A 27,881-nucleotide genomic window follows, 5' to 3' on the forward strand; every position below is an offset into this window, starting at 1 on the left:
TGCATTTAGCATTCCATGAACTTTAGATAATTAAAAAGTTGCAGTATTTGTTCCCAGTTGTTTTTCTGTTTCTTTCAATTTATCACAAAAAAGAATTTCAGTCTTTTCAGTCTTATGAAAAGGTGTCTGCCAGATATGTTTGTTTAATATAGAGCTAGCAATCTGTAAAAAGTGTAGATTATCTAACAGTTTGCAAAGAATAAACTTGGCAAACTAAAATTCACTGTGAATCTTTTTTTAGAAGTATTAACCAAAAACTGTAGCTTCAACCAATAAGTAAGTAGTTTCTTCTATATTTTTTGTACTCATTGTTCCCATGGGTTTGTCTATCCACCCCACAATCTTGCTGCCTTTTCTCAGCAATAGCTTGTGATCTTGTTTTTCTTCCAGGAGCGCAGGAACAAGGGTAGCTCCCCTCAGATGGGCCTGTTCACAGAGACACATAGAGACAGTCTAGAGCAAGTGTACGGGGTCACCCAGCGAGTTTAGGACAAAGTGCTCTAGGGGGTCAGAGCCTCTGTGTGTCAGGCAGTAGCTAAGAGTACCATCTGCTTTGCTCTGTAGACACAAGACCAAAGCAGGGTCAGTAAGTGAGGTTTCGAGGAACGCTTTGAACATTAGATACCCAAAGTTAGAAGACAAACTAGATTGTGTATTTTTTAAATCAAAGTTTCAGCATTTGCGTCCACACTTTCTATCACTAAGATAAGCATAGAAAAGAATATGCATGCCAGAATGCCTGCCTAAGGTCAAATCACAGTTCTGCCCCTAACCGTAACCCTTCATTTGGCTTGTAGGTTACTTAACCTTGCATGACTTAGTTTTGTCATCTATAAAATGGAAATAATAAAAGCACCTACTTTGTAAGACTGTTGTAAAGATTAAATGGTTTATATTAATACATGCCAAGCCCTCTGTCAGTGCCTGACATGTTATATACTCAAATGTTAGCTATCATTATCCAACAAACAATGATTATGCCATCTATTCTATAGTATGTGGAATTAATTTCATGACTTCCTTGAGGGCCAAACTTTGTACACAGGAAGCAAAGGTAACCGTGGCCATCAGCTCTACTTTCATTGGGACGGCAGGTCCTCATCATGGCATTCCATAGAAATGATTTCCAATCAATCACACACGATGGCACGTCATTTTGCATCAATCAGTAAGGATAATTCTCAATCTAATAAGAAGCTCAAGGGTAAAGTCAATTACAGTTGCTTGATAGTCTCTGATTGCATATTCTTTAATATTTTATGTATCTAAGTTGTATTGTCCCAATTGTGTACTGCATACGAAAAACTATAAGTAATTAGCATCAAAGTTGTTGGACCCTAGAAGAACGATACATAAACAATATTTAGCAACACTAAAAATATATGGTTTTGTGCATATAAATTTACAATTTAAAGTAAGTCAAGATGGACTAGATGAATAAGAATAAAATAAACCACATTGGAGAAATAGCTGAAATAATAATCATGGCATCAAGAAAACAGTATATCAATTTTGGGGGCAGGTTGTTGTTTTAATAGACTTTACTTTTTAGAGCAATTCTAAGTTTACAGAAAGATTGAGAAGAAAGTACAGAGAGTTCCCCTCACCCTCTCTCCCCACCCACTACACACGTGTCCACTATTGCATTAGTATGGTACTTTTGTCATCAAATTGTTATAATTGGTGAATTTATGTTATTTTTAACTAAAGTCCACAGTTTATATTAGGGTTCACTCTACATTTCTATGGGTATTGACAAATGCATAACTATCTATCATTCTATTTATCTATCTATCTATCATTACAGTATCATACAGAATAATTTTATTCACCTTAAAAATCCCCTGAATTTCACCTATGTGTCCCTCCTTTTCTCCCCCATAACCCTTGGCAACCACTGATCTTTTTACTGTCTCCATAGATTTGCTTTTCCCAGAATATTATTTAGTTAAAAACATGTGGCATGTAACATTTTCTGTCTGGCTTCTTTCACCTAGTAATACATGCTTACGGTTCTTCCGTGTCTTTTCATGGCTCGCTAGTTCATTTCTTTTTCACCGCTGAATAATATTCTAGTGTATGGATGTACCACAGTTTATTTATCCATCCACCTACTGAAGAACATCTTGGTTCCTTCCACACTGTGAAAGTTATGAATAAAATAGCTGCTTTAAACACCCGGTGCACAGGTTTCTGTGTGGACATAGATTTTCAGCACTGTTGGGTAAATACCTAAGAGTGCAATTGCTGAATTGTACGCTAAGACTATGTTTTGTAAGAGACTGACAAACTGTCTTGCAAAGTGGCTGTAGCATTTTGCATTCCCACCAACAATGAACAAAAGTAGTTTTTTTTTGCTCTGCATCCTCACCAGCATTTGGTATTGAGCTTTGGATTTTGACCATTCTAATAGATGTATAGTGGTATCTCGTTCTTTTAATTTACAATTCCCTAATGAAAAATGATGTTGAGCACATTTTTGTGTGTTTATTTGCTACGTGTATATCTTTCTGGTGAAGTATTTATTCAGATATTTTCCCCATTTTTTAAACATAAATTTTTTGTTTTCTTATTGTTGAGTTTTAAGAGAAGTTTGTATATTTGGGATACAAGACCTTTATCAGGTGCGTGTTTTACAAATATTTTCTCCCAGTCTGTGGCTGCCTCTTCATTCTTTTAGCAGTGTCTTGCAAAACAGAAGTTTTAAATTTAATTCTTCACATTGGAGAAATAGCTGACGTGATAATCAGAGCATCAAAAAATCTTGATGTATCAGTTATTTTGAATGAGCTGATCCAGAGTTATTTCTGAGTTTGTACGAAGATGAAAGCATGAAGATTGAGTTGTCAATGACAATGGTTCAGGAAAATTATGGGAACATGATCAATAACTCTAGAAATAGCTTTAGGAGCACTAAACACAAGTGAGGGAATTTCAACAAGAGAAATTAAATTGCTCTTTGGGAAATATGTATCAACTTTCAAAAAAATTCAAAATGGATATATATATATCTCAAAGCCAACCCAGGGTTTCAAAGGAAATTAAAGATTATACATGACTTGGGAGTGTAATCTACTCTCGAGAGCCAAATGGCAAATTGATCACATCTTACACACCAAGTCCAATGAATTGGCGATAGCTGTGTGGAGGGCAATGTAGAGAAGGTTTCGTGGGAAAGAAACCTGTGATTGATTGAGCAGTGGAACTTCTGCTGTGGAATGCAAAGTGTTCAACACTCAACCCTCAGCTTCATCCTGGAAAAGAACAGCTCCTATATAAGTCAAATTTTTAATTACAGAGTACACTAAGATAGAGATTTGATAGAAGGTACGATACCATGAACTGAATGGTGATTCTTTTCTTCTTTACTCTATTTTCTGCATTTATAAGAGCATGAAAAGACAGGCTTAGTTTAACTCTTGTTTTGGTGGGGCTAGGGATCCCTATCCTTGGCAGGTCCAAGCAGGATGCACGGCTGTTGCCTCTTCTGATGAACTGGTAACAAAAGAAAAATGCTGTTCAAAATATCATAGATGCTGAAGTCATGTCTCTACTTCTTAGCTTCTCCTCTAAGCGTCAGATAGGAGTCTTCAAAACATAGAAGATAAAAGGACAAAAGAAAAATAGCGATGCAGAATGGTTACATGACTGAGAAAGAGCATCCTTTCCCAGTAAAATCAGAATAAAGAAACTTGTAAGATATCCAATAGTAATGAGAGTAGATAATTCTGTGGCAAATACTTGATGAGAAGAAGAAAAATAATTACCTTCTAGCATGTAAGTCCTTCAATTCTAAGCCAGAGGCTTAGTCAAGTTGATTAAGACGGGCTGGTGACAGGTGTTTCAGAAGCTACAACTTACTATTAGGTAATGTTATAAGTATGACAATTGTCTTTTATCAGGGTTCAAGTTCGAAATCTGAGACTTCGCCTACTTTGTGAAGATGCACTTGTCTAAACTGATTACAACATCATCCAAATATTGATCTGAAACCAAAGCAGTGGTCCTGGAGCTTAAGAGTACTCACAACTTTCTTGCCAGATCAACAATAGAACGGCAAAACAGGTTAATTGTGTTCCTCCCTTCATTTCAACTTGAACAAGTATCTAAATTTAGCAAATAAGCCGAAGATGGGAATCTCCAAGCTTGTCAAAATATCATGGCAATTAAATTATCTCTTCTGTGCCTCATTTTTAAAGGAATATATTTTTCAAAGCCTTGACAGTCAAAAACTATTTAGATTATTTACGACATTTCCAATGAGTTAGTAACATTTTTTATTGCATTTGGCATAATATAATTTGTCACTATTTCTTTATTAAGCTTGTTTTATATTCATAGTTGTCCCACGACACTATATTTTCCTCTTTGTCAGCCCAGAACTTCATTATGAAGGATGAGGTTTTATCATTTCCCAGTGATGCAAATGTCTACAGTGAATAAGTGTCATTATACAGGAACAGGAATTTATTTTTCCTCCATTAACCAGGCAGGCTAGTGACTCAACAAGTTTATAGCTTGCCACAAAATGTGATAGCTCGTTGTGAGTTGGGACAAATGAGACTGACATGGATGTAAAGATTAGAGAGTTGTACTTTTTTTGTGAGTGTGAATTTTCTAACTTTCCTAAACTGAGGTTCGGGTTCCCATTGAATTAATGAATATGGACCCCTCTTGACCTTTGCTCCTGAGAAAGGGTAACTTAGGTTCTCTGCTGCCAGCAGTTGGAAAGATCACTTGTTTATTTCTCCAGATCCAGTTCAGCCTGAGGACATAGTCAACTGGGGACCATTCTCTCACACCTCTAAATCAAAACCTTATCAATACTTCAAGTCCTACAGAAGAAAACAAGCACATTCAGCTCTGGAGAGTGTCAGGGAAGGTCCCCATAGTGAACTACCCAAGTCTTATTTATAAATCCAGGGAATCCAAGAGATGTTTTGGCATAAGAAGTGCTCAGCCTAAACAGGCACTAACTCCTGAATGCAGAGAGTAAGACAACATTTCAGGGTCAGCCGGAATCCACAGATGGTCAATCTCTCTCCACTACTAAAAAGTGCTTATAGCTTCAAATGAAAGGGAGCGATTAAGCAGCAAGCAGTTAGGAACCATGCACTCTAGCCTCTCTTATACCTTTACAGGAGTTAGGAATTGGTTATTCAATAACCTTACCTACACGAAGCTGAGAGTTTAGATAATTTGCGAAAAGAAGGTAAGACCATTCTGAATGTCAGGATGTGGGGAAAGGTCACTACATTGTATATTGACCTCGAAAGGCTATCCAAAAGAAGCGATAGGAAGAGAGACTTCGATTCTGGACCTAAAACTTTATTCTGAAGGTCCCAGACCAGAAGGACACACACAAAAGAGGATGCTTAATGGACATCTATGAAGCTCAAAGCAGCCTTTCTCACTTCAGAACCATATCATGAACGGAAAAGACCAAAACCAAATTGACTGTTGTAGACATTAAACCATCAAAATGGTTTAAAAGTCCACTCACTTTGGTTAATTTTATGCTACATGAATTTCATCCCAGTTGGAAATAGATGGTAGATAGATTAGATAGATAGATGATAGATAGATAGATAGATAGATAAAAGGAGGAAGGGGAGTACACTATACTTCTTGACAAAAATAGACATGTTTGATGAAAGAATACAAGAAAAATATTGTCAAAAAGGAAACATTGCAGAACTGAATCTTTGACTGAGATATTTAAGTAACTAACAATATGCCTTTGAATACTTTAACTGGATTTCAAGTTCCTACAAAATGAAAATTTTGAACTATTTGATGATCAAGATTTCTTCTAGCAAAAAAAATAAATCCCATGTAATCAAGATTCCTTACGTTAAAACCTAATATCATACTCACATATCTGAAAAGGAGTTCCAATTGTTTGAAAACACAAAAACACTGTATATTCATTTATTTGGATCCAGATAGAAGTGAAAAATAAGAGAAGGAACAGAAAATGCCTATGTTCTGACATAAAGAAAATAAAGTCAATGTCAGTTGGCTTTAATTAAAATATTTTCCATAATATTTCCTGAAAAGGACCACAGAAGATACATAAAAAGTCAAAACCCATGGGAATTGTTATGTACAAATATTTCTGTGGTTTACTTTATTTTTACTGGAGTAAAATTGCTTTACAATGTTGTGTTAGTTTCTGCTGTACAATCAAGTGAATCAGCTCTATGTATCCCTATATCCCCTCCCTTTTGGACCTCCCTCCCACCCCTGCATCCCACCCATCTAGGTCATCACAGAGCACCAAGCTGAGCTCCCTGTGCTATAGATTTAGAAGAATTTTACAAAATTTCAGCCTAAATTAATTTTAAATCAGCTTTATTTAGGTAAAATCTACATATACTAAAATTTTCATTTAAGTGTATACTTTGATGAATTTTGATAAATGTATCCCATTGTATACTCACCACCATAACCACAACATAGAATAGTTCCATACAGTACTCTATACATTTCCCTTGTGCCCCTTTCCACTTAGTCCCCTCACCAACTCCTGACAACTACTGAACTGTTTATTGTCTTAATAGTTTGGCCTATTCCAGAACGTTACATAAATGGAAACAAAGAAATAGATGGGTTTGTGTATATGACTTCTTTCACATAGAATCATGCTTTAGAGATTAATTTATGTTGTTGACTGTATCAAAAGCTTTTCCTTTTTATTTCTGAGTAATATTCCAATCCATGAATCTACTACTCTTTTTTAACCAGCTGATGGACATTTGGGTTGTTTCTTGTTTCTGGCTATCATGAGTAAAGCTGCTATGAACATCTGAACACAAGTCTTTATGTGCATATATATTTTCATTTCCTTTGCGTGAATACTTATGAGTGGAATTGCTAGATCACTATGGTAATTGTATGCTTAACTTTGTCAGAAACTCTGAATATGTTTGTCTAAGTGGCCAGATGCCATTTTGCATCTTCATCAACATAGTTTAAAAGTTCCAGTTTCTCTTGATCATGGCCATTACTTTGTGTTGTCATGTTTTATAGACTTTTTGGTTTTTGTTTGTTTTTTAAATTTCTATTGAAGTATAGTTGATTTACAAAGTTGTGTTAGTTTTAGGTGTTCAGCAAAGTGATTCAGATATACGTATACGTATATCCATATGTATGTGTAGATTCTTTTCCCATATAGGTCATTACAGAGTATTGAGTAGAGTTCCCTGTTCTGTAGAGTAGGTCCTCATTAGTTATCTATTTTATATATAGTAATATGTATATGTCAATCCCACATGTCCCAATTTATCCCTCCCCTCCTGACCTCCCTGTTAACCATAAGATTGTTTTCTACATCTGTAACTCTATTTTTGTTTTTTGTTTTTTTTTTTTTTTTTTTTTTTTTGCGGTGTGCGGGCCTCTCACTGCTGTGGCCTCTCCCGTTGCGGAGCACAGGCTCCGGACGCGCAGGCTGAGCAGCCATGGCTCACGGGCCCAGCCGCTCCGCGGCATGTGGGATCTTCCCGGACCGGGGCACGAACCCGTGTCCCCTGCATCGGCAGCCGGACTCTCAACCACTGCGCCACCAGGGAAGCCCCCTCTATTTCTGTTTTGTAAATAAGTTCACTTGTACCATTTTTTTAGATTCCACATATAAGTGATACCATATGATATGTGTCCTTCTCTGTCTGACTTACTTCTCTCAGTATGATAATCCCTAGGTTCATCCCTGTTTCTGCAAATGGCATTATTTCATTCCTTTTTGTGGCTGAGTAATATTTCATTGTTTATATGTACCACATCTCTATCCATTCCTCTGTCGGACATTTAGGTTGCTTCCATGTCCTGGCTATTGTAAACAGTGCTGCTGTGAAGATTGGGGTCCATGTATCTTTTTGAATTATGGTTTTCTTCAGGTATATGCCCAGGAGTGTTTGTTGTTGTGTGTGTGTGTGTCTGTTTTAAATTGTTGCTATTTTAATAGATGCACAAAGGTATCTCACTGTGGGTTTAATTTGCATTTCTGAAACTACTAATGTTGAGCATCTTTTCATGTACTTCTTTGGCATTCTTTTCTTTTCTAGAAAAGTGTGAGTTCAAATTTTTTCCCAATTTTTTTGTCACCGTTAATCAAATTAATTTCTTATTATTGAGTCATAGTTTTCATTATATACTATGCAAAAATCAAAAATATATTTTGAAAATATTTTCTCCTTGTGCACGTCTTATCTTTTCATTTTCTTAATGGTATCTTTGAAGTGCAAAAGTCCTTAATTTTGATGAAATTGAATATACCAATTGTTTTCTTTTATAATTTTTGCTTAAATATCCTATTTAAGAAATCTTTGCCAAACCCAACATCATTAAGATCTTCTTCTACATTTACTTTTAGAAGTTTTATAGTTTCAGGTCTAAAATGTAGATCTATGCTACATTTTGAGCTAATTTTTGCATGTGAATTCAGGCAATAATTGAGTGTATTTTTTCCTTTGTGGGTATTCAAGTATTCTACACATTTGCTGAAAAGTTTATCCTTCCATATAGAATTATCTTTGCGCAATTGTCAGGGGTACATGTTATCAATATGATTTATGACTATAGATATTGACTATAATTGCTTGACTGAAGTAGTATTTTTCAGATTTCTCCACTGTAAAGTTACTCTTCTCTCCTCCTTTTTAAACTGTCCTCTTTGAAAGGAAGTCATTATCTCCCCTCATTTAGGGTGGAATATCTATATAATTTATTTCGAATTCTTATACATGGGAGATTTGTCTCTCATCCTCCATTTATTAATTTATTCAATCATGTATTTATATCGGTATGGACTCATGGATATTTACATATACTTTTATTTATACTCCAATACTACTTTATCAACTTTGTTACTCAAATTATTTTAGCTTTGGCCGTTGGGGCAGGCGAGGTCCTTCAGTTGGCTCCCATGTCCCTTTGACATACCCGCATCTATATACGCTTATTTTTTAAGCACTTCCTTATTTCCAAGTACTACAAGATGCTTCAGACTCATCTTGTGTATTTTCTGCCCAGTCCTAGAATTAGCCATTTCTCCAAGAACCCTTGGTTCATTTTATTAGAGAATGGTATTTAAAACAAAGATCCGGGTGCTAGGTATACTTGTTGCTACTGAGATGCCTTTTTTTGTTTTTAAGTTTTATTGGGGTATAATTGATTTACAATGTTGTGTTAGTTTCAGGTGTAGAGCAAAGTGAATCTGTTATACAAATACATATATCCACTCTGTTTTAGATTCTTTTCCCATATAGGCCATTACAGGGTATTGAGTAGAATTCCCTGTGCTAGGGCAGATGCATTGGTTAAACATCTGCCTGCCAATGCAGGGGACACGGGTTTGAGCCCTGGTCCAGGAAGATCCCACATGCTGCAGAGCAGCTAAGCCCATGCGCCACAACTACTGAGCCCCCGTGCCGCAACTACTGAAGCGCTCACACCTAGAGCCTGTGCTCCACAACAAGAGAAGCCACCTCAATAAGAAGCCCGTGCACCACAGTGAAGAGCAGCCCCCTTTCGCTGTAACTAAAGAAAGCTTGGGTGCAGCAACAAAGACCCAAACAGCCAAAAATTTTTAAAAATAAATAAATTTCTTAAAAGAATCTCTTAAAAAAAAAAAGAATTCCCTGTGCTATATAGTAGGTCCTTGTTAGTTATCTATTTTATATATAGTAGTGTGTATGGGTCAATCCGAACCTTCCAATTTATCCCTCCCTGCCCCTTACCCCCTGATAACCATAAGTTTATTTTCTACTGAAATACCTTTATTTAAGGTCTTCTCAGCTTATAGAGCAAAGAAATACATATGTGTCTATTAAACCATGTATATACACGTATATAGATATTCTATATTTAAACACTGTTTCTATTGTAAGTAAACATGAGTTCCTTCTGATGTCTCCAAGTCTAATCCATTACCACATGATCATTCTAGCCTCCTCTCTTTGCTGATTTACATGTTTCCACTTCAACAGTGAGAAACCAGGCTCCAACCATCTGTCATCCATTTATTTAATCATTCAGTTCAGGTATAACGTACAGTAGTATCAGTACTGTTAACCTATACCAACATAGGAACCAACTTTATCAGCTAAAGTATAGTACTTATGTGCAATCCTTTTGACTTTAGTCTTACAAATTCTATTCATTTCCAAAGTTACTTAGGTCAGCATCTTTTCTGTTACCCCCTTCTGTAAGGTTATATCATATCTTTGTAATACAGTATATATCTGTATATATATATATTTTTTAATTTGGATACCTTAAGGTTCACTCTTTGTGTTGCAAGGTTTTATGGGTTTTGACAAATTCTTAATGGCATGCACCTACCATTACAGTATCATACTGAATAGCTTCACTGCCATAAACAGCCCCATGCTTCACTTATTTATCCCTTTCCCCCATCCTCTGGCAACCACTGACCTGTGTACTGTCTCTAAAATGTTGCCTTTTCCAGAGTCACATAATTGGAATCATACAATATGTTTCCTTTCAAGACCACCTTCTTTCACTTATTAATATATGCATTTAAGATTCCTCCATGTCTTTTCCTGACTTGACAGCTCACTTCCTTTTATGATTAAATGCTGTCCCATTGTATGGATACACAACAGTTTGTTTATCCTTTCACCTATTGAAGGACATTTTGATTGTTTTCGGTGTTTGGTAATTATGAATAAAGCTACTGTAAACACGTGTGTGCAGGCTTATGTGGACATAAGTTTTCAAAGTCAGTTGGGAAAATAATTAGGAGCATGATTACTGGATCATACAATAAATACTACGTGTAACTTTGTAAAAGATGACCAAATTGTCTTCTGTTTTGTATTCCCACCAGCAATGAATGTGAGTTCCTGTTCCACTGCAGACTCATCAGCATTTGGTAGTGTCAGCTTTTTAGATGTCAACCATTCTAATAGGTGTATAGTAGTAGCTCGTTGTTTAAATTTGCAATTCCCTAATGAAGAATGATGTTGAGCATTTTTCATAGGCTATTGCCATCTGTATATCTTCTTTGATGAAACGTCTGTTTAGATCATCTGCCCATTTTTAATAGGATTATTTATTTTATTATGGTTTAGTTTTTAGAGTTTTTTTCTTTTTTTGAATATTTTGGATACAAGTCCTTTATGCGATATGAGTCTTGCAGATATTTTCTCCCAGGCTGTGGCTTGTATTTTCACTCTCTTAAGAGTGACTTTCACAGAAAAAGAGTTAATTTTAGTAGAGTGGAAGTTATCAATTCTTTGTGCTTTTAGTGTTGCATCTAAAAACTCATTTTCAGACCCAAAGTCATCTATATTTGTACTTACATTTAGGTTTATAATCTAGTTTGAGTTAATGTTTGTGAAATGTGTAAGATGTGTCTAGATTCATTTCTTTTGGCATAAAGGTGTCCAGTTGTTCCAGCGCCACTATTTCAATCTTCTTAAATTTATTAAAACTTATTTTATGGTCTGGAGTATGGTCTTTCCTGATGAAATGAATTAACTCTGAGATCACTATAAAAAGTCCCTTTTTATTTCTACTAACACTTTTATTTTAAAGTTTGTTTGAAACTACTGTAGTGCTCCAGTGCTCTGAAGGTTAGAGCTTGCATAGTATATCTCTTTGTATCTTTTTACTTCAACTTATTTGTATCTTTGACTCTAGAGCTTGCTTCCTATAGATATTTGGATATTGTTTATTATCCAGTCTAACCATCTCTGCCTTTTGATTGAATTTTTAATCCATTCACATTTCATATTATTACTGATATTTTTAGATTTACAGCTCTCATTTTAGTTTTTTTCTTCATGTCTCATGTCTGTTTTGCTACTCTAGTCCTCTTTCCCTGCATTCTTTTGCATTAAGTGAATATTGACTAGTGTAATATTTTAATTCCTTTCATCATTGTTTCACTACATTAAAAAAAATATTTCCTTGTCCTAGACTTACCAGGTACATTTTAACTCATCATCATCTACTTCAGACTTGTACTGACTAAATTAGTGTGAGGTGCAAATGCTACTCCTGTGTACCTCTATCGCTCTTCCCCCTTTTGTGATATCATTGTTATATATAATTTCTTTTTATGTTACAAACTCCAAAACACATTGTTATAATTAGTCTTTTACATAAGTTTATGTCTATTAAGAAAGTTTAGAAGCAACAAATGTAATATTTTGAAACCCCCAAACTCATAAGACCCCAAGTTTTCCTCCTCCATCATTCTATGCCTTCATTGATGGCATCATCCCCTCAGCAGGAGGATGCTAGGCATCACCTGTGACTCTTCCTTTTGCCTCATTTCCCACAATGCATCAGTCAGGAAGCCCAGGTGATGCTGTCACCACCACATTGCCACTGCCAGAACCTTAGTTCAAACTCAGTCTTCACTGAACAATTGCTTTAGCTTTGTACTCATCACCAGCTCCTCCTCCATTTTCCTCCATCAGTTGTTTCTCTAAACAGTAAATCTCATTAAATCAGTCTCCTTCTTATAAACCTAAACACTTTAGCATTATATATAAGATCCTACATAAAACACATCTACCCCACCTATCTGTGGTCATACCATGCTTCTCAGCACTCCAGCTTTCTGTCCTGGTCATCATCATCTCTTTCTCCCCATAAATAAAACATTACATACATTGTCAAGAATCTTAGCCTATGCACACACTCTTCTCTTTCTGCCTGTAATGATATGACTCTAATTCTCTGCTTGTAGACTCTTCCAGGTGTGTCTTTTCTCTTTGGAAAGCTTTGTTTATGATTTACTCAGGCGTTTATTCTATCCTCTGTATTTTTATAATCATTTGTAAGTGATTTACTATTTCAAACTACATTTGTATATTTGTAAATTTCTCCTCTCTTCTTCCAATCCCACCTTATGCTCTGAGATCACCTAGGCCTGAGACACTGTATTATTCACCTTGGAATGCCAAGAAGTTGGTGTCCAGTAAAGATTTGTTGAGACAGATAAATTAACTATTTAATTTAAAGATAATATTAACAAAAGTTGTCGACTTAATATTACCCTCTCATAGTGGGGCACTGAGATGTTTGCACTTTTTTGAAAAGGATTATATACTGCTAGATATTTATTAAAATGCTTCTTTAAAAATTCCTCCTAGCTGTTATAATTTTATCTCTGTATTCCATCTCTGTGCTAAGTTAATTACTGATTAACCTAAGATTACAGTAGCTTCAATCTGCAATCTTAAATAAACTGGCGTTAGGGAAACCAACATATAGGTTTAGATTTTCAATAACCTTGCGTAAGCACTTTATAATTGAGCTATGCTAATGGAAAGTAGATTGAGATTGGTTGCTAGCACTATTTGCAACAAAAGAAATAAGGTTCTCAACCGGGATATACAATGCTGAATTTTACAAAATCAAGAAAAAGCATTTACTAGCCATGAATTGGAGTGCAGAAAGTTCTACATATTAACATAAGCAAAATGAGGTTTCTGGCCTTAGGCATCAAATTCAATCATTTCATCTCTCCAAGTAGCTCTTTCTCTATTTTAATATCCCCACAGGCACACACTCACAAGGATAGAAATGATGGAAGTGATTTTGAATTTTAAATCAAAATCAAAGTCTAAATGGAGTACAAAATACAATATTTAGCATACAAGCCTTAGCATCCTAGCCCTTAAGACTCGGAAAGTGAAAGGATCTATTTAAAAATTATGATAGAATAATGTTTGCTTATTGAAGTTCCTAATATAATTTGGCATTTGAATTTTAAGCAACAAACCTAAATGCAAAAGTGATCAGTATACATTAAAACAACATTATTATTGCAAATACTATAATTATTACAATACTGTTAGCCCTCTGTGTAAGTTAACTGATTAAATATTATACGAAGAGATTCTCTGCTTGGTAAGTTTAATTTAGTAAAAAATAAAGACACAAACACAGCGGACAAATTTGTGTTACATAAACAAAAGGTATAAAAATTATGCACAAGCAAAAGGAACATTTAACTAAATATTTATAGTATCTTTAAATTGGATGTGATATTAGATTATATATCATATTGAGTTGCATCCAGAAACTGGAACAGAAATTAGAAGGTCCATCATTTAAGTCCAGTTAGGTGATTCTGTACTTACAGTGTCATGAAATCAACTCACCTTCAGCATGACCAGCAGGTTAATCTGATTAGGAGAGATATTGACAAATTACTCCACTCCTGAAAACCATTAGGTGGTTCCCCATTACATAGGGCTAAGTCTCACATTCCTTAAGCTCATATTTAAAGCCATTCAGTCATTCTAGCAGCTGGAAGTTTGGACGTTCTCTATCTTCCATAGTCTTATCTTTTGGGATTTTGAGTATGAGACTAAAAATCTGTGTAAGTAAAAAAAAAAAAAGTTGATAACTATGCAAGCAAGAAAATGAAATTTATTTCTAAACAAAAGATAAAAGTCAAAGGAGGCATAAAGAATCAATACTAAACACAACATTTTTCTGATTGGGTCTGGGAATACAACATAAAATTATGTTCCAGGGTCAAAGCAATAGTGTTTATGTAATTATTCAGGCACCTCCTCTAGCAGCCAAAAACCCTCCCCGCATCCTGCCCACATTACTGTATTTTGGTGTCAGAATCTGAAAGGCTTCCATGCAGGTAGTATATCTGAGAAGTGGTCTCAGGGAGTAAGAATGAGCTAGGGAAAGGTGATAAAATGATGCACTACTCTGCTGGCCATTAATGAGGGCTACTAGTGTCCAGTTCCACCAAGATCTTTTCTTTTTTTTTTTTTTTCTTGCGGTACGCGGGCCTCTCACTGCTGTGGCCTCTCCCGTTGCGGAGCACAGGCTCCGGACGCGCAGGCTCAGCGGCCATGGCTCACGGGCCCAGCCGCTCCGCGGCACGTGGGATCCTCCTGGACCGGGGCACAAACCCGCGTCCCCCGCATCGGCAGGCGGACTCCCAACCACTGCGCCACCAGGGAAGCCCCCACCAAGATCTTTTGTTGGGCTTGTGAATATATTTCATATATGTGAAGCTTCCTCCAGGGACCAAAGCCAGAAGCAGTTACCCATCAGCTCAGCAGGGTGAACCTTCAAGAGCTAAATACCCACACTTTTGAGTTACCCAGGCTTGAGTGTCTAGAAGGTCCCATAAGTGCACAGTACCTTGGTATCAGAGGAGTCTCAGGGGGAAAGGAGGGGCAAACAGTAATCACCTGCTTAAAGCTGGTCAACACCTGTGCAGAAAGTGGCTGCCACAGCAGTGACTAGAGTGAGAGGGGGACTGAGAGGGGCAGACACACAAGCATATTAGCTGACCATCACCTGTTGTCCTGGTTACAGATGCGCAATTGAAAAGCTGGAAACATCAGCAACATCACGCTACATCTGAGTGTGTAGACCTCTTGACACCACTAAGAAAATGTGGCTTCAGTTAGCACCTGCTCTGTTAGGTGTGCTGGGCAAATTAGAGATACTAAGTGTTGTATTAATGAATATAAGTTTTGATATTCCTGGTTGGGCCTAAATTACTTCATGGTAGGATCCAAATCTGTGTTTCTATTGGGAAGCCCTGTAATAGAAGGGGGATCCACTGGGCATATCCCACTGCTATGGTCTGAATGTTTGTGTCCCCCCAAATTCTTATGTTGAAGCTTAATTCCCAATGCGGTGGCACCTTTGGGAGGTGATTAGGTCATGAAGGTGGAGCCCTCGTGAATGGAATTAGTGTCCTTATAAGAAAAAAACAGGGAGCTAGCCCTCTCTCAACTCTGTGAGGATACAAAAAAGCAGCTATCTGAGTCAGGAAGCAGGTCCTCAAAAGACACTGGATCTGCTGGCACCTTGGTCTCCAAGTTCCAACTGCCGGAACTGTGAGAAACTTATAGGCATTAAATAAAATGTGCATCAAATACATACAAATATGTAATTACTTCCCAATACCACAATGACTATATTAGCAGCCAAATAAAACCTGAATTAATCACAGAGAGATCAGTTCGTGCTCTACCAAGTGGCAAACCAAGCTTGTTATTCAAAGCACTACCTTCATTTTGAGAGAAAAATGGATACCTTATGCTTAATCGGTGTTTCCCCTTCTTGTTTCATTTTATGAAGCTCTTGTCTACTTACATGAGTTAATATATAACTATTTCATTTGTTTTGGTCTGAAAACTTGAATGGTGATTCAACATTAAAGTAAGGAATGAAATAAGTGTTAGGATAAGAAATCAATAAACTGATCTCTCATGATTTTAACAAGTAGGATAGCCCACAGGGAGTAATGTCAAAGGCGTACTTGGTGGCTTGAATGGCACTGGGCATACTATAAAGAAGCCAGTTTAGTCCAGGCATGATTGAGATAGATGTTCTCTAAATACCAGAATTACCAGTTGAGCCACTCACTTCAGTTCAGTTGTCAAACATGGCAAGAGTGTGTGTTGCCACTGAGGCTCGCTCCACCGTCCTTTGGGCAGAGACTCTTTGCTCTAGAGTGGGAACTGGGGGAAGAGGTCAGGAATGAAATTCACAGCCCAGTGAGGATCTTCTGTAGCCCAGAGCTGGGCCATGTGGTACCCATGGATGTTCACAGGCTGCAAATGCACCAGGGATAGTGACACAGGACTCTGGGGAAATGGGTGCCCTTCCCCAGCTGTACTGTCTCAACTCTGCCTACAGAGCAGGAATACTTAGACATTTCCTGGAACACCTGCAGAGCCCCCAAGGAATGGCTGCTCTGCGACACAGAGCTGGGGTAGAGCTGCTACTGAATGCTGGGCTTCTCACTGTTCTCATATAGTTTCATCAGTTTTAATGAATAAATGCCTCCTACTCTGTTGTAAGCCCTTGGATCAACCTCTGGAGACAATAAGTGATTGTTTTTTACTAATTTTGACCAGTTTAACACTTGCCTCTCCGGGGAAAATTTTTCACTGAGCTCATCCTACTCTCTCTCTAGAAGTCCAAACTACTTGTATTTTAAACCCAGTTTTGCAGCCCTCTAACTTTCAAACCTTGGACAGATCACCTGGACTCAATTTCTTCCTCTGTGCCTCTTCTTATGTAAAATAGAGATATCAATAGAATCTACCTCATGTGGGTGTTGTGCGAATGAAATGATTTTATTTTTGTAATACCTTTGGAACATTGCCTGGAACAGAGTTTGTGCTGCTTTGAAGTTGGCTACTTTCTTGTCCTAGTGTGCAAGTTTCAGACACTTGACACTACATACATATACATACACAAAAGCTTGTTACCTACTGCTGTGAAAATCTAGGATGAAAGCTATTCCAGTGAGAACCAGAAAGACATCCACCTTCATTTCCTTTTGATGGAATGCCCTGCCCACTGTAAAAACATTGCCCAGTGCATATTAAGTGCTAACCAATCAGAGTAATGACCCCTCTGTCCTCGAGGAAGAGGTAAGTGGGATGGAGAGAATGCTTGAAGTGTTCTCTTCAACAGTCCACTTTTGAAGGGAGAATATGATTGAGTGCATGTTCTGTGGAAATTATGAAGGGGCAGGACTAATAATTCTCTTTTCTCAACGAAAGCTAATGCTCAGGTTTGATACATTTTTATTGCATTGATTTTGTTTGTTTGTTTCCATTTCTTGCCGCTCTTTGAAAGGAATATACAGAAATTCTTTAAGGAGTAAAGCAACAGAGAATTTCAGTGTACTCACTGGTACATTGTTTCTTCCTTGCATGAATCTTAAACGTTCATAATTATATTTTAAACTTGTGTTCATTTCTATGCTTCAGTAAGCCCTCAACAACGTATCTGGAAGCTAGAGATGAGGCTTACATCTACTGAATAATTTAAACCTAGTGGGCAGGGGAAACCTAGTATAAAGAAAATAATAAATCAAAAAGACTTGAAGGAAAGATATTTGTTTATAAGCAAAACAACCGTGATGACAAACCACTTTTTAAAAAGTAGAAATAGACTCTGGTTAAAAAATATTTACAGAAATACCTTGAAAGTGAAGATAAGAAGATGATTATTCAGAGAATATCTCCGTCATAAATATTTTACTATGGTTTTAAAATAAATTTGTATCCTAACTTGGTTTTCAGTACAATTGCAGAATAACACTGATTTATAATAGCTGTACATTCATTTGGCTATATTCTCCCTACAGATGTGTTTACCATCCAGAATTCCTTTATAAATTCAACATTCTTTCAGTGAGTCTTTTCTAGATCCTTCTGTATGCTTTCCTTGTGTCATAAGCCAGCTTCACTGAGGAGTATCTTTAAGAGTGTATATCTTCTGGAGGTTTTTTTGTTTTTTGTACTTTTTAAAAACTCTCCAGAAAGTGGGAATAGAGGGACTATACCTCAACATTATAAAAGCCATATATAGCAGACCCACAGCTAACATTATACTCAGTGGTGAAAAGCTGAAAACATTTCCTCTAAGATCAGAACAAGACAAGGATGCCCACTCTCACCACTTTTGTTCAACATAGTTTTGGAAGTCCTAGCCAGAGCAATCAGAGAAGAAAAAGAAATAAAAGGGACCCAGTTGGAAAGGAAAAAGTAAAACTGTCACTCTTTGCAGATGATATGCTACTATACATAGAAAATCCTAAAGATGCCACCAGAAAACTACTAGAGCTCATCAATGAATTCATTAAAATTTCAGGGTACAAAATTAATGTACAGAAATTTGTTGCATTTATATACACTAACAACAAACTATCAGAAAGAGAAATTATGGAAATAATCCCACTTAGTATCATATCAAAAAGAATAAAATACACAGGAATAAACCTACCTAAGGAGGCAAAAAAAAAACCCTGTACTCAGAAAATTATAAGATGCTGATGAAAGAAATTGAAGATGACAGAAACAGATAGAAAGATACACTGTGTTCTTGGATTGGAAGAAGCAATATCATTAAAATGACCATACTACCCAAGCCAATTTATAGATTCAGTGCAATCCCTATCAAAATACCAGTAGTATTCTTCACAGAAATAGAGCAAATAATTTTAAAATTTGTATGGAACCACAAAAGACCTTGAATAACCAAAACTATCTTGAGAAAGAAGAACAGAACTAGAGGAATCAGACTTCAGACTATACTACAAAGCTACAGTAATCAAAATAGTATGCTACTGGCAAAAAATTGGTAGATCAATGGAACAGGGTAGAAAGCTCAGAAATAAACCCACACATTTATGGTCAATTAATCTACAACAATGGAGGCAAGAATATACAATGGAGAAAAGACAGTCTCTTCAATAAGTGATGCTTGGAAAACTGACAGCTACTTGTAAAAGAATAAAATTAGAACATTCTCTAATACCATATATAAAAGTAAACTCAAAATGGATTAAAGACCTAAATGTAAGACTGGATACTATAAAACTCCTAGAGGAAAACATAGGCACAACACTCTTTGACATATATTCTGGTGTTTTTCATTTATTTTCAGCTTTGACAAGCGGTAGGATAATAGTAGAATAGAAAATTGTACTAACAGCACAATAAAATTCCAATCCACTAGTACTTGAGAATTAATTGATTCTGCTAATAAGAATTCCAAGTATCTGTAAGAAAATAAATTGGCGGTTGGAAAAATCTCTCAAAACAAGGAGATGCTGGTGCTCCCCCCCAGGTTCTTCCATGTATTAATTGTGCAGTTGGGGCTTGATGTTTGTAGACATCGTGTCTCAGTCTTCTCTGCAAAATGAGACAGTTGGCAACATCAGGAGCCCAATATGGCTTAGACTACACATCAGAATTGCCTAGGAGCTATCTGAAAAAGATGGTCCTACAAACTACCCAGGAGATGCCAAATCTAGTGAGATAGTTTCTGGGAATCTGTCTTATACTTTATACACTGATTCTGAGGAAGCCAGGCTTATGGACTTAAGATTTGGAAATGCTGGGTCAGATTAAGTCCTGCTTTATACAAAACTGTAGTTCCTTAAGAAGTGAAAATGGTAAACAACAAAGTATTTTCTTCCACTTTCTGCTGTACTCTTTGTGATGTGTATTTTCTGCTAGTGAATTCCTCCAAGATCTTTTAGAAATCTCTTTAAAAACCCAAGAACAGGGCTGAGCCACAAGGAGGTTGGGAGTAGAAGGAATTCCTAGATTTAAATTGGCTCTAGATACCTAAATAGCATAAATTCATGGATCTTTACCATCGATTTATATCATTAAGTGTCTCAGCTACCCTTTGCCCATCCGTGACTCTCTCAGCTTCCACCTGGCTTATTCATTCCCCAGGTCCAGTAGGAATGTCAGAAAGAGGAAACCTGATTGATCCTTCTTAACTCTTCATTCCAAGCTACTCATAAAAATAATGACACAGAGCTATCCCTCTACCAGGGACTGTGGGTGAGGCAAGTTCAGCTGGCCTTCTCACTTATGGGTAATAATCCAACTACATTTTATTTTTAATAGGTCGATATTATTCATGTTATATAGACAATCTTAAAGCTCTAATATCATATGTCATATTTATCATTTACCAACTAAATTTATATATACATTAAGAGATGTAGTGGAATAAATCCATACTAACCAAATACTAAACTCCATAATAGCCTAGACATTTTCAAGGAACTCAGGGGATAAAGATTAACTTGTGCTACCCTGGGTCCAATTGAAATTTTATGACTCTGTGTAATGAGGGTGTAAATTGCCCTCAGGCTCAGATATGCTGCCATTAAGAAGTTGTGGTTTCTCATTCATATGCCAGATAAGCATGAGCTTACTTCCTTTTGCTCCACAGAGCAAAGGGAAAGGGGACCAATTCGTAAATTTACAACGGGAGACCAGATGAAAGTCACTACAACTACTCTCATGTCTACCAGCTGTTCACAGCAAAATCAGACAATTAGCCTGCTTCTAGTATCTGTTTTAAGTACACTTAGAACATCACAAACATTGTCCTTTAGCCTTAGATTGACATTCAACTTTGTGACTACTTCTCAAAATCACAGACCATTCTCCACTCCAGAATTAAAACTAGATTGGGTATTTTTAATTCTTTCTCCTGCGAACACATTTCTGGGTACCACTTACTATCAAGACATTACACAAGCTGTTCCCAGTTTAGTGACTATTGATGCCAGACCATAAATTTCAAGGTCAGCTCAAAGTCATGCAGCACTTTGTCAGAGGATGCAGGAATCTGTGTGTGAACTTCCTTCGCAGTTCTCTCCAAGTGATATTTCCACACTCTTCTTAATTGCTCCATATGAGAACTAAAGGGGTGTTTTAACGGCTGTGTCAGTCACAAGAGCTCGCTTCAAAGAGACTGTATGATTTGTTATAGTTTCACACTGTTCCTTTAATTTACATAAGCATATTAATCTAAAGTCAAGATACTTATTAAAATAGTCACAGATAATATCAGGGATCTGAAAATGCATCCGGGCCTTTGTGAGCTTTATGAAAGTTCAGCCCATGCCTATACCTACAACATGATTGAAACCCAGTCCTGTAGGATCTTACCCTAGGTATCTTTAAGATCAATACAATTTACTGCATGATCAATTTTGCTGAAGTGATCAGTATTAATCATGATGATACGCTAAATTAATGTATCAGTGATTTAGTTCCTAACTGTACGCACACACAATCATCATCAACCAGATGCTGCCAGTGTAGAAACTGGGTATTTCAGAAGGCATATTCACCATTTCAAGCCATACGGGCATCATTTAGCTGAATGCAATGACTGTGTTAATTTCCTTCTAAGAGAAACTTGTGTGCTAGATAATCTGACTGCTACTATGTATTGAGAATAAAGTCAGACAATCCATTGTGTGGTAGGAGTGAATGCCCATCCAGGAGAATGGGAGAAGAGAGATGCTATTTCCAAAAAAAAGAAAACCTTAAGTTAATGCCCAGTGCCTTATAATAAATAGTCAATACTTTAAACTTGTTAACCTTGAAACTACAAACACACACACACACACAAATACACCCACCCCCTGAGTTTGGACCTCCTGCAGATGGGAGACAAGACCTCAGGGAAGGAGATCCAGTCAACTTCTCTCTTTCCTCACTGAGTAGGACTCTTTCTCCTTTATCCTCTCCTCCAGTCCTTCATCCATCTTAAGGAGGTTGCAGTGCAGGGAAGGAGACCATATATAGTATCACAGGCCAGTTCTCACACAATTACAGGGCAGCTCTTCCTATTGACAGTCTTGACAATTTAGCAGGTTATCCAGAGGCACCCCCATGCCCGGGGACAGGAACTTCTGACTTGCATCTCTCTAGATGTAGATGACTCACCATCCCCATCTCCTCCTTAAGCCTCCTCTCTCCCCAGGCATCCTGTGATACCTCCAGCTTCTCTGATGAGGTTGCTCCCCCTCCAGCAGCCCTCTTGGCTCCAGGAGCCTCCTTTGTCCCAACAGACTCTAGGAGTACCTGCAGCTGCTTTTCCTTGTCTCCATCGCCAGCTGCTGCCCCAGCCAACTCTTGCTCTTCGAATTTCTCAGGCAATTGATCTGACTGTGGCTCCACAATCCTGATTTTACACAACATTTCATTTTGAACTAAAGACGCTCTTCAGGGGCAAAATGGGATGTTGTGAGCTACCCAAGTTAACGTTCTATCACTTTTCCTATAACATATGGAAAGCCACATACTTACTGACACACGTAGATAGTGATAGAAAAACTATCATTTGCAGGGTAAGAGAGGGTCCTCTTTTATCTGATTACATCTATTTTTACTTGTTTATTGCCTACCTCTCCAACTAGGGAGCCCCACTGTAGCTCAACGTCTGCTATTTCTTTGGCGAATGAATGGATGAATAAATGAAAGCCAGTTTGGAGGTTTGGAGAGCCTGGAGTTAATGTGAACTGGGTTTTGCTTTACAGACACCTCCTTCCTTCCACTAGGGTGTGGGTCAGAGATTTCTATAAGTTTTCACTGAATGGTCCCTGTAACAAGAAGACACCTTCCAATGAGTGTTTGTTGGCTGGATTGAATGAATTGATTGAATTGATTGGATTGAATGAAGGTACAGAAAAGAACTAGAGCACATTGTTGTAGATGGAGAGGCTAACGGATTGGAGGTAGGGGCTCAATTCTTTCCCAGGTGACTGAACATTACTCATAAAAGAGGATGCAGTGATCACTCATATTGGGGGGTGGCGTCTATTTTATTCAAATGATGAGCATCTTCAAAATAAACAACCCCCAAGGGATAACTCTCTATGTTGTAAAATATAAGCATTATTTTTTAAATATAAGTATATTTTTAACGTACACTCAAATAGTCATAGATTCTCAAATACTGTCTTTTGGCTCATGTATCTTTGTATGAGGTTTGGGGATATCCCACTGATACCAGAATTTTCTTGACTCTGTGTGTGTGTGTGTGTGTGTGTGTGTGTGTGTGTGTGTGTTTTCTTTGTAAGTTGATTTCTGGAAAGAGTTTGACAATTTTGTCTGCCAAGTTTTGCTTTGCAAAAGTTTAATCCCATAATGCAGTTCCTGTGAATGAAATTGTTGATATTGGCCAGTGTTGCCATATTTTCCATATAATGTTGTTAAAATTCTACTACTTGCTATTTTACTTGTTAGTTTATCCCAGGAAAAGCAGATTTTATTTCTATTTAGTTTCAAAAATATCTTCACAATTTTTTGAAGAAGTTTAAAGTGCTTTGGTGTATATTTTTGGTTATGTTGTAAATCAAGTCTCACGTTTGAATTTAATTTTAAGAATATATGACAGTTACAGTATAAATATAGTGATTTTTCTTTGCTCCAGACTTTTTAGTTCAGCAAGCTTCTAAATGGGAACACACATTCTAATTAGTTTTCAAATTTCAATTAGAATGCTCTAATAACTCTTAGCTTCCCGACGTTTCACTTGGCAAGAGGAATAAATGTAGTAAAATTCTTAGGTAGACTGCTGCGAAGAGCAAAGTATTAAAGGCACTGAGTTAACTAATGCAACCAAATGTAAATTTACATTCTTTGAGACTCTAATTATTTGTTAATTAGGTGCCAATTGAGTGCTAAATCATATTTATTGAGGCCGAACAACAAAGATATGTCTATTACCATATATACTTGCTTGTCAAGAACTATGCTCTCCACAATTGTATCATTGATTAAATACCTTCCTGCAGAAATCAGATTTGCATATTCATCCTACCACAAAGAGGCCTTCATCTTAAGCGATATTATGTATATTTTCTCTTCAAGTAACTAGATTCCCCTTGATTATAAGACAGATCATAGCTTTTACATGAGAAAAAGATGTAACCACATTTCCCAATTCTCAGTCTGCTTTTATATGTACAAATTTACAGATTTACAGATTTGTAGCTTCTTTTCCATTTTGTATTGGAAATTTCAAAAGAAACACTTTCCCCAAAAATTGTACTATATACAGTATTGCTTATTTAAAATCACTCTTCCTCTTTAACATTGAGATATAGAAAGGGAAAATTTAAAATATGTCAAGCACATGAGATTTCTAAGATTTTATAGCCAGAACAATCTGTACCTCTTGGAAGAAACCTTGAGATTTTAGCCTGAGGGAGAAAAAACAATTTAGCCACTAAATATGTACTCTTCTTGCTTTCAGGAAACCAATTTTGATGTTCATGGGGATTGAAGAATGTGTAGACCAAATTCTTCCCAGTTAAAGAACACAGTCAAAAATGGTGCTTCCTAAGGGAATATAACATTTCTGGTAGAGGACCTCTTCCAAGTTGCTGGAAGAAACGTCAACATCATAAAGACTGTAAGGTTGATACTGGAAAGCACCCAATAGTGCCACAGATGAATTTATTTAGTAGGGGAAAATCATGGAGTTGCATTACCCTGCAGTGGAATTCTAGAGAAACACTATTCTTTTTCTACATGGCTTTAAAAATAGTTGGTGTATACAGAGTACAATACGATGCCTTAGAAAGTAAGCAGAAGTGCAAGCATTTAAAACTAGATCCTTACTTTCCAATCTTTTTTTAATGAAAAAACCTATTTGTCTCAGCCCACTGTAAATGATTTAGATTCCCTTCCTTCACTCCAACCTTAACTTTCTAACCCTGAGATACTCAGGGAATAAATAAATAAACAAAACACACACATACACAACACAGCAACACGTGTCTTTGCTTGTTGGCTGTTTATTTTACCAGGTGTTTTGTGATGTTTATAAGCATGCACTTCTTACTTAACTCTACACCCACACTCAGATGTAAAATTATATTTAAATATAAAGCCCTTTATTTTGGGAAATTGCTTTCTGAATTTGAAAAAAAAATCCAATAAATATCTTTGGCAAGTATTTACCTAAAGGAAAGAGAAGTTAAAGGTTTGGAGAGAATGAATGGAGACACTTTCAGAAGAATCAACAAAAAATGTAATTAATTAAAGGGTCTGGGGTCCAAAGGGGATCAAACACACAAGTATGTACTATATTCGTAAATAATATTATGGAAACAGACCAATCTTTTTAGAATTTTAGAGTATGAATTAAATAGACACTGTATTAGTTATCTATCACTGTGTAACATGTTGCCCCAAAATTAGCAGCTTAAAACAGCACACATTTATTATTTCACAGTTTCTGAGGGTCAGGAACCTGAGAATGGTTTTTACAGGTCCTCTGTCTCAGAGTCCCTCATATGACTGCAGTCAAGGTGTCAACTGTGGCCATAGTCTCACCTGAAGGCTCAGCTGGAGAAGGATCCACTTCTAAGCTTACTCACATTGTTGTTGACGGGATTCAGTCCTTCATGGGTTGTTAGACTGAAGGACCCTGTTCTTTGTTGGCCAAGAATTACCCTAAGTTTCTTCCCACATGGACCTTTCCAACATGGCATCTTGTTTATTAAAGAATGCAATCCAAGCAAGCAATGGAAAGAGTCCAATAAGATATGTCACAATCTTTTGTAGAAAAATCATGGGAGTGATATCCCATCATTTTTGCCATATTCTCTTAAAAACAAGTCATTAGTTCCAGCCTACACTCAAGGAGGAGTGTTACACAAAGGCACGAATACCAGGAGGTGGGGCTCATTGAAAACCATCTCTGAAAGCTTCTTACTACACACTGTTCTATTCATGTGCACTCATCCCTTACTTCGAATAAGACTTGTCCCTTAGGAAGATTGTAAAGATAGACACAATCTTGTTGTTTTCACCAATATGCAAAATTCCTATTCCTTGATAACTTGGTGCTACATTTGCTATGTTCACACCGGACAGAAGGAAGATTAGTGGGGTTTCCAGGTTTCTTTTGGCATGGGAGGAGAAGTGGTGATGCTGGAAGAGAGGAGGACAGCCAGATTCTCTCAGTCATGACAAATAGTTGCTGCCCCAGAAAAAATATTTCAAAATCTCTTTCCATACAACTTTCCATTTTCTGGTTTTGCCTCCTGAGTACAAAATTCACACCAGCAAAACCACTTCAGTCATCAAGACCTCTCTGATATCTCCAAGTAAAATTAGTGGATATTCCTCAGGGCCTTTCACACACTTAAGACAAATCATTTGTGCTGCCTAAAAATTTCCCTGGGTGTTCTTTACATAATGACTTCTACCGCAAGTTAGCGGTTGGTTAAATGTAAGAATATAGAGAGTGGAACAGCATCTTTAACCTTTTCTTTGGGGGTATATTTTCCCAGAAATAAAGGGTTTGATCATTCTAGAAGTGCTCTCAAGCATCACTTTCAGGCAGTGTGTCAATGATTCCCAAATGGAATTCTTAAAGTAGCAACTACAAATGAACAATGAGGTTGGGAAAGCCATGAAGTAGGGGAGCAGAGCTCCTGACAGAAAGAGAGTCTGCCATAAAGGGACTCTGACTTGTCAACTTGAAATAAATCTTCACGATATATTGTATGGGAAGGACTGTTGGTCCTATATAGCTAGAAAAGGGGATGAGTGCTTATTGGTTTCAGATTAGTTTCAGTTTCCTTACCAGATTGATTGTATATTGGCAATTACTAGAGAGAGGGCCTCTAATAAATTAGTTTGAAATATACGAGTTAGTGACGTTAACTAAACTCTTATTAAGAACAACTCAGTCTGGCTACTTTATTTTGTAGCTTCTTGGGGGCTAATTACTTGTCCACCTGAAAATATAATCTATCTTGATCTGTATTGTAAAGATTAAAAGAGATCAATAAAAACGCCCAATACCATCCATGCCCAACATAGAGGTGGTGATAAAAAGTTGGTTTCACTGTCCAATTTCTTTCCTTTTTTAACAATTTTATGTATTATTAAGGCAATATGATAGTAGCCAATCTTTTCCAGCTAGTCCTTTTTTTCTACTATTATGATCATCGTCACCTTAATTCAGAACTTATTATTTCTACCTAAACAACTTAATGTCCGCATCACTAGACACTTCTTCAACCTGTTCTAAACTCCAAGCCATCAGTTTAGACTTCTGAAAGTGCAGCTCTGATAACATCACCTGTGTTACTTCTCTGCTCAAATATCTTTAGTGGCTTCGTTTTGTCTACTAAATTCAACGCAAATCTCTTGACTATCTCCCCGGCCAGGAAACTCATCTCAACTTCCATTCTGGATTTGTCTCATATGAGCTTCCTAAGCATACCCTATATTCTACTAAAACTTGATTTCCAATTATTCTCTGAACATGTGATACACTTTTCCATATTTATGCTACATTTTTCTAACCGAAATATACAACTTCTAACCTAAGCTATCAAGATCCTGTCTGCCTTTTAAGCTCAGCTTGCACCAGACCCTTAGACCCCTTCCATGGTTTTCAAGGCAGAAATGTGCTCACATGCCTCAGGAACCTCAAAGCATGCTGTAATACACATATACAGTATTCACTACAATTATTTCTGAATACACCAGAACTTATGCAGTGCACTACAAGCCATTTAGATGCAGAAGCCATCTTCTACATAACATCTACAC

The sequence above is a fragment of the Grampus griseus genome, assembly GCF_964374135.1.
Source record: "Grampus griseus genome assembly, chromosome: 17".
In the NCBI taxonomy this organism is placed as follows: domain Eukaryota; kingdom Metazoa; phylum Chordata; class Mammalia; order Artiodactyla; family Delphinidae; genus Grampus; species Grampus griseus.